Source organism: Hemiscyllium ocellatum, chromosome 4 (genome assembly GCF_020745735.1).
Source record: "Hemiscyllium ocellatum isolate sHemOce1 chromosome 4, sHemOce1.pat.X.cur, whole genome shotgun sequence".
In the NCBI taxonomy this organism is placed as follows: domain Eukaryota; kingdom Metazoa; phylum Chordata; class Chondrichthyes; order Orectolobiformes; family Hemiscylliidae; genus Hemiscyllium; species Hemiscyllium ocellatum.
The window spans coordinates 122,062,719-122,071,448 of record NC_083404.1 but is presented as its reverse complement, the minus strand read 5'-3'; the positions used below and the strand labels follow the sequence as shown (position 1 = coordinate 122,071,448).

Genomic DNA, 8,730 nt, shown 5'->3' with positions numbered 1-8,730 from the left:
ATGGCCTAAAGAGCTGAATTCCAGAGATGAGGTTACAAAGACTACCTTGACATCAATGCAGAATTTTACCCATAGTGGTATGAAAAGTCCCTGGCAATGTCAAATCAATGGAACTTAGCAGGTGAAAAGTAGATACTGCAATGCCAAGAGTTAGACCTAGTACAAAGGAGGCCAATCATCTCACAGGAGTTTCTTAGGGCAATATCTGAGGTATAAGTGTTTTCAGCTTCTTCCTTAATGATGCTCCCTTCATCATGTCAGAAGTGGGATATTTACCAATGATTCGTGTGTTCAGTTCCATTTATAATTTCTTAGGTAGTTATCAGTGCTTGATTGTATTCAGCAAGAAACATTTTCACCACAAAAGTGTGAATTGATGATTATATCCTTCTTTTTCTCCTTGCTACTCACCAAATGATCATTGTCGAATCCTCAACCATCAACATGATGGTTGCTATAGATTAGAAACTGAAATGCACCTCCCAAATACCTTGGCTACAAGAGTATCCTTCCCAAACATGTCCACCATCAATGAAGCATATGTCAGGAATGTGATGGAATACTCATTTGCCTGGATCAGTGCAGTTCTAGCAACAATCAAGAAGCTTGATACCATCCAGGACTTTTGGCACCACCTTCAAGAATCATTCCCTCCAGCTGTAGCACAGCATGACAGCAGTATGTACCACCAGATGCTCTTCAGTAAGTTGGCAAAACGCTTTTGATAGTTCATCTCAAACCTTTAGCTTCTCCTACCTAGAAGAACTAAGGCACAAGGGAATACTATCAGGATCATACTTCCTTCCAAGTCAATCAACATCCTGATTTTGAACACCATTGTCATTTTACCACTGGGTCAAACCTAAAATTCATCCTCAACTGCATCTTGGTTGTACCTATATGGACAACAGTGTTTTTAAGAGTCGGCTTATCATCTTCTCCAAGAAGAATTAGGGTCTGGCAATAGATAATGACTTTGACAGAGTTGCACATATCTGGTGAATAATAGCTGGAGATAAATGGAAGTCAATGTACCAGATCAATATTAAATCTTTTTTATTTCAAACTGGCGTTCTATAATTTTCTGTAATTTAATAATTTAAGGAGTCCATTGTATGAACCATACTATTTCAGGAAAGAACAAGCTCAATGAGTTTCATAGACTATCCTTATGAAGTTTGTATATGGTCATGTTTGCCGTAGTGGAGGAATCCATATAATTAGCAATAATCCAGAACAACTGCTCAGAAGGACCTCAGTGTATGAACATAGAGGTAGTATCAATTCGTTGATATGTAGGAATTATATTTTTTTTGCAAGCTCGATGAAGCGATCCACTTACAAGCAGCTGTAACAGAAAATAATTTAATGTCACTGTCTTTATGCAATTAAAGTTGATAGTTATTGAAAGATAGGTGTGCCAGAAATTCTACTGTGTGCTACGAAGCAAGTTAAAGATTTCTTCGTCATAATGCATGCTTGATCATTTAACTTTATTTGAATCTGTGAGCACTGAGCTCCAAGTTGGAATTGGAGTTCAACATTCCTTTTTAGATATTTTTCAATCAACATGTTCAATGCTGGTATTACACACCTCTGGAGCGGCTGGGACTTTAATCATGGCCTCCTGGCTCAGAGGTAGAACACTATCCCCACACCACAAGGGCCTAACATTGTCTTCTATGGTTAAACTAGGATTTCATTGCGTGTTCCCACTACAGGCTGTCCTTTATTCCTTAATAACATTGGATAACAGCATTCTATCAATCCCAGACTGATTATTAACAATGGAACAACCATAATTTGCAATTTGCCTGAAATAGGTGTCATCTGATATAATTTTGGAGAGATTGATGCTCATGTTTAAGTTCTGTCTATTAGCCCCAGACATCCCAAGCAGCAAGAATAAATTATCTTTATCCACCCTATCTGCTTAATATCAAGAAAGTATCAACCAAAACTCAACCTTCTAAATTCAGTTAAAAACCACACAACACCAAGTTATAGTCCAACAGGTTTATTTGGAAGCACAAGATTTCGAAGCAACGCTCCTTCAGCAGGTGGTCTAATTTCAGGGGAGTCCAACTTTAATGTGATCTTTACTCATATCTTGATCTTTGAATTGTAGATATTATTGTAATAAATCAACATGTATTTGCATTAAGGCCAATCTTTCTTGAGGTGAGGTGTGGTGAACTCAGTAATCCAGGTTATGCATGAAATGAAGTTTCTTTAATCATGCTATTTTGACATTCAAGGAGAACAGAAGTAAATGATTTCATTCCAACCGAGCAAGGTGCAAAGCCAATGTCTCTATCCACCCCTCCAGCATTCTTTGTTTGAAAGCAGACAAAAGAAGCATGTATGTGTGGAGTGGAAAACACACAGACCCAGGGTTTGCTTGTTAGTTGGTGAACTGGCATTTCTGGAGGATGTTCCAACTCTTTGCAGCTGCAAAAGCTTGAGTTTTCTCTTTTCTGCTTTTGAATTTTTCCTTTCTCCTGGTTTGGAGATGCCGGTGTTGGACTGGGGTGTACAAAGTTAAAAATCACACAACACCAGGTTATAGTCCAACAGGTTTAATTGCAATGACTGACACTAGCCTTTAATTCAGAGTCTGACCCCAGGTTTCCTGGCCCAGAGGCAGGAACAGCATCACTGTACATTGCAAAATGCATGCATGTTCCCTCTGATCTTTTCACCACATGTTTCTAAACTAAGTGATACTTATCTGCTGTAACTTCTCCTCAGTTTCTGCTGCAATTCTACAGATGTTGCTGTCAGAGTTTAGAAACTGTAACCGAATTAACTGATTTATACTTGTTGGTTTCCAATCTGTCACCAACACTCTATTTATCTTACTATAGTTCATTTGAGATCCTATATTTGGTTTACTTTTTAAGCAAGTCTCTTGTGGGCCCACTCAGGAAACACCTTCTGATAATACATCAATATGATATGTACTGTATTTGCTTTATCTATCCAACCTGTTCAGATCTACAAAAACACTTTCTTCAATTTGTCAAACATAGAGCAAGTTATGTTCACTTCTCAACTGCTGCAAAAAATTTACTGTTCTGGATGATTCTAACGCTATCCTCATTATCCTGGTACAGCCTACGTTCTGATTTCCATGATTTTATACAATGTCCCTCTCCCCTATCACTTACTGCATGTGACTCCTCGTCGCACCTTACTTATAAAATTATCATCCTTGTTTCCAAATTAGCTCCATAAATTAAAGTATGATTTGTCTGGTAAGAGTATACAACAGTATTTTTCACTGTATCTTGATACATGTGACAATAATAAATCAAATCAAATCAAATCCCTTCATGATCTCAATTCTGTGTAATCTCTGCCAGCTTTGCAATGCTTCCCCTCCTACCCACCCAGCTTCCTGAAATTACTGTGTTCCTTTAATTCTGGCCTCTTATGGTCCTTGAGTTCCACAGGTTCTGCATGTGTAAATCATCAGCAGTCTGGGCCTTAAGTTTTGGGATTCCATTCCTAAATCTTGGCTGCCTTTCTACTGTGCTTCACTTTCTCAGAAACTGTTTTAAAACATAACTTTTTTGGCCTCACCTCTTTCATGCCGTGGTGTCATGGCTTTATAACGCTCATGTGAAGTGCCTCGTGACATTTCATTATAAGCACTGTATAAACACAAGATGTATTTATTACTGATTAATCCATATATTTCTAAATGGTCATTATTCTCAATTTTGAGATTACCAGGAGATAGAAACACCATGTACCTCAGTTCCAAGGTCCTACTCTTTTTGATTATGGCTGCTACGATCTGAAGTAGCCTCTATACATTTTCTTAGGAAAATCATGTCCTCTGAGGTGCAGCTCTACATTGTAGTATTGCTAATTTCAACTTAAAGTTAAGAAGCTCGTGGTAGGTAGTGTCAGAGGCTTGGTTAGTTCAGTTAGATGGTCAGCTAGATGAAGATGCAGATTGATGCAAAAAATCTGAGTTGAATTGAATAAATGAATTAACTTTATTGTCACACGTATTCAAATGAATACAGTGAAAAGTTTATACGTGACCACTTACAGCACAATCTTAGGTACAAAGATACCTAGGTACAGCCTCTTCAGTTACATGTTTAGTTACAGTGTAACAATGTTACCAACATATGGTGCCATCTTAGGTACAGAGTACCAAGGTACATCCTTAGTTACAGAATAGAGAAGTGAAGAAATTCCCTCACTGGCTAAGGTTACTACACTCTCTTTTTCCATTTTTTTCCCTCACCTGAGGCCTGGTGTTCCTCAGGTTAAACCACAGCCAGTCACCTCTCTCTCTAATGGTTTGGTAAGACTTTACCAGTTTTGTGTAAATGTCAGTCAGCTGACATTGAGAAGAAGAGAAGAAACTGAAGGTTCTGGTAAAGGATGTCTCGAATCTGCATCCTTCTCTTTGAGGGTCAATGATGTTGCAAACATGTTTTGCTCTTATTTCTGAATTATTAAGTCATAATTTAAAATGTAATACCTTAGATGCTTCAATCAAGTTAGCCGCACAGGCAACTCTTAATAACAGTCTAAATCAAAGAAGCGAAAAATTGCCATTGAATCCATTGTTGACTTTTGCTTGGACATCTTTTGGTTAGGTTCCAATGACCAAAATGTGTAACTTCTGTTTGTAGGATGAATGAAAACAAAGGCTGATTTTTAAATTAAAATTCCTGTACTTCTCCAACGATATATCAAGCTGGGATTCTGTTCAGACTCTGACAATGCAATCTCTCCACTGGCTTGTTATCATACTAGAGGCTTCAGTCTGTTGATTTAATAGTGGCTATTGCTAATGTGTGTCCCATCAGATACCATAAGAGGTGTAAACCTGAGCTCAATTTCTCAACCATTCAAGAGTTTATTAAATGTTCCACATTGGGGAAGGTTATTGCTGTCACCTCATTACAGAATGTCAGTGATGCTATCTCCAAAGAAATTACTTTGTGAATCTGATGGAATACAAATGTACAAAGGCCATTGACACATATGGTGTAGCTCTGGCCTTTTAGTTAATGCCTCAGTGCTGCAAGAGCCAACTGTTCACAGTTGTAAATAATGATAATTGTGTATGGATAATAGACTTGAATTGGGACTGGAATTGTAATGACAGGCCAAATAGGAAGCTTGAAAATGAAGCAAATTCAGTATTTTAGTTAATTTAATCAGTACTTCCACAGCTATTAAAAGGTCATGTTTTTCAAGAAAGAGATAAGCCCTTAGGAGGACCAGAACATTGCCCCTAAAGTAGTCCCTTTATATGCAAATGAGGAAAGAAGTCCCTTTTAAATGACCTTGCTCCTATCCTTCTGCAATGCTAAGCAACCTGTACAGACTGCCCGTATACTACTTCCTCATCTGGAGGTTTGTTTTAATGTGATATACTGCACGGGTTCAAAATTGCAGATAGGAAAACAATCCTGGAAGTACTGTAGTCTATGCAGTTCCTGCTTACCGATCACTGTCATGAAAATTCCTGGAAGATTTTCTTGTCCGCAGTATGCTTTCTTCCACAGACTTTGCACCAACGCATTATCAATTCAAATGTATTCGCATATCCCACTTAATGCTGAAGCCTGCAATGTTCCTGCTTTTATGCACTGCACATTAATCTCATCCATTTTAAATGGCTCTTTAAAACCAGCAGATTCTCACATATCTCGAACTTTAACAGCATCAGTGTTAATTTGCTGCTAGGTACTTGTAAGCTATGGACTTCACTTCTAGTCTTTGCTTTCATTTGGTTTAAGAGACAAGGGTGAAGGTCAGAGGTTAAACAAAGGTTTTTTTTAAAAAAGTGATACTTGTAGACAAACATACTAGTTTCACTGGAGTGCTGTTCTAAGTGACAGGAAACCAGTCTGACAAGTATGTGTCATTCATACGTTTTATTGTTTTTCCTTTCTGGGAGAGGTATGGTGGCTCAGTAGTTAGCATTACTGCCTCACAGCACCAGACACTTGGCTTTGATTCCACCCTCGGGTGATTGCCTGTGTGGAGTTTGCACGTTCTCCCTTTGTCTGCGTGGGTTTCCTCCAGGTGCTCCGGTTTCCTCCCACAATCTAAAGATGTGCAGGTCAGGTGGATTGGCCATGCTAAATTGCCCATAGTATTCAAGGATGTGTAGGTTAGGTGCGCCAGCCATGGGAAATCCAGGGTGACAGGGAAAACAGGGTATGGGGATGGGTCTGGATGGGATGCTTTTCAGAGGGTTAGTATGGATGTGTTGGGCTGAATGGCCTGTTTTCACACTGTAGGGATTCTATGAAAGACAGAGAGAGAGACAGAATAGGAATTAGGGAGGAGGCAAGGGAAATGGTTAAATGATCAATTTTTACAATATGCTGCTACCCATCTGTTGACAAGGATAGTTTAGTGACCATTGGTTGAACAGCACACAATTTCTGATTTAGGCAACAACAGGGCAATTTGACTGTGAGAACTGCAGTTTCGATGGTAGTGGAAATGACTATGGAGCTCACTACTTTATGTCTTAGACTAGGACGACAGCCTATGTAAGCTTCATATTTGCTGCCCACCAACATATCAAACAAATCTGTCTACCTCAGGTTCCCACTCTTGACCTTCTTGTTTGGGTTGAAGACAATGCAAAATCCATTTGGCACTGGCTTGATTACAGGGCGTGTTGAAGGGTCACATATTTAAACATTGCTCTGTCTCACTCCAATTTTTTTAATTAGGGTTTACTTTCCCAGCTTTCAACTCTCCTACATTATCCATGAGGCAAGGCAACGACTCCCCCATGTGTGGAAGTTTGACTCATAAGGATCAGGGTGTGTCCACAGGCTGATGAATCTGCACTCTGCATATCTGTGTGCTAAAGCACCTGTGAATTCCTCTGAATCTGTAGCCTGAGCCATGAGGGACTGTGCATTGACACTAGCTGAGGACCTCAAGGCTGTACTGATAAGGATAGCCTTACACATTTGGCTGCCTGTTTTGAATTCATACTAAGCAGCTGTGTATTTGAAGAAGAGAAGTAAACTAGCACTCAGCAATCAATAGAAACACTAATTGTCTCCAACCACATAATCATACTACACAACTTTCGAGTTTAAAAAACACTAATGATGATTATGAATTCCCTGTCAATTGTTGGAAGAAAATCATCTGGTTCCCAAATGTCCTTCAGAGGAAGAACGAGACTCCAGACCCACAACAATGTGATTGACTCTTAAGTGTCCTCAGAAATGGCCTACCAAGCCACTCCGTTATATCCACCACTTGCAAATGAGAAAGGAATTGACCACGTGCCAATTGATTATGGTAACGGAAATGACAACAACAAATACAGCCCTAATATTTGGAAGGTAAAAACAATGACAGCAGATGCTGGAAACCAGATTCTGGATCAGTGGTGCTGGAAGAGCACAGCAGTTCAGGCAGCATCCAATGAATAGCGAAATCGAAATCGACGTTTCGGGCAAAAGCCCTTAATCAGGAATAAATTTTTGGAGTCTAGTTCCAAAATTGGGAAAGATGCCTCAAAACATCAGCCCAACATTGTCTTACTCACAGAATCAAAATCTTACAGACACCACCATCACCATATGTCCCGTCCCAACAGCAGGACAGACCCAGCAGTGGTAGCAATATAGGGATACACAGTCAGGAAGGAGTTGTCCTGGAAGTTTTCAACATTGACTCTGGACTCCAATATGAAGGCCAGTGAATGAGTAAAAAGATGAGTTAGTTAATACTTGAGGGGATAACTCAGACAATTACTGAATTGGCATGATGGCAGGTTAGGGTGACTGGTAACTGGTTTGGGTAGTGTGGATGAGGTGGTTGAGTGGCAGGTTGGATGCTGGGGTGGGGAAAGAGTTCCTCGCCTTGACAATGTTAATGACAAGAACATCCATGAGCTCTTTGCATTTGTAAGAGTTCAGATTGGAAGGGCTTTAGCAGATAGCTTATGGTAGGAGAAAGAATATGCTTTTTAATTTGCATTCTAGGATGATTGTAGAATGGTGAGAAATTTTCACATAAAACAGCAGGATTGTTTAGTGCTTTAAATAGAATTGCACAGGATATGTATCCCGAAACGTCAATTTTACTGCTCCTCGGATGCTGCCTGAACTGCTGTGCACTTCCAGCACCACCATTCCAGAATCTGGTTTCCAGCATCTGCAGTCATTGCTTTTACCCATACGTATCAGAGGAACAGGCCATTGGCCAAGCTAATCAGTGGCAGAATTAAATATCCACTCAAATGTCTCCTGTATTTTCACATCTAGCTCAACCAGCATAAACCTCTCTTCTCATCTTCCTCACATGTATGTCTTAGAAACATCTTCAACCAATCCCTGTGGTAGTGACTTCTACATTTTCTTGATTCTTTTGGGTATGTGATATATATTTATATTTGGAGTCTCATTCTCTGCAAACAAAAGCAATATAAGCAAGTCTTGTGCCTTTGTTGAATTGTCCAGGAGAACTATGGGGAGCTTATAGCTTCCTGTTGCTTTCTCCAGGGTAACAACTCCTCCAACTGCCAATCAATCAGCATCCTTTTCTCATGTTGTATATACAGTCACAGCATGGAAACAGACTCTTCAGTCCAACCAGTCCATGCCAACCACATTCCCAAACTAAACAGCTTCCATCTCACTGCCCATATCCCTCCAAACATTTCCTATTCATGAACTTATCCAAATGTACCTGCATCCATCATTTCCTCTGGTA

General features: G+C 39.6%; 1 long non-coding RNA gene across 1 annotated transcript; it reads right to left on the bottom strand.

Annotated features, from left to right (window-relative positions):
* Nucleotides 1–2,423: 2,423 nt before the first annotated feature.
* On the bottom strand, nucleotides 2,424–5,711 carry LOC132815501 (uncharacterized). Its single transcript, XR_009644669.1, has 3 exons — nucleotides 5,480–5,711; nucleotides 3,586–3,656; nucleotides 2,424–2,526 (listed from the first exon to the last, which is right to left on the bottom strand). It is a non-coding gene; the product is annotated as an uncharacterized LOC132815501 (long non-coding RNA).
* Nucleotides 5,712–8,730: the final 3,019 nt, after the last annotated feature.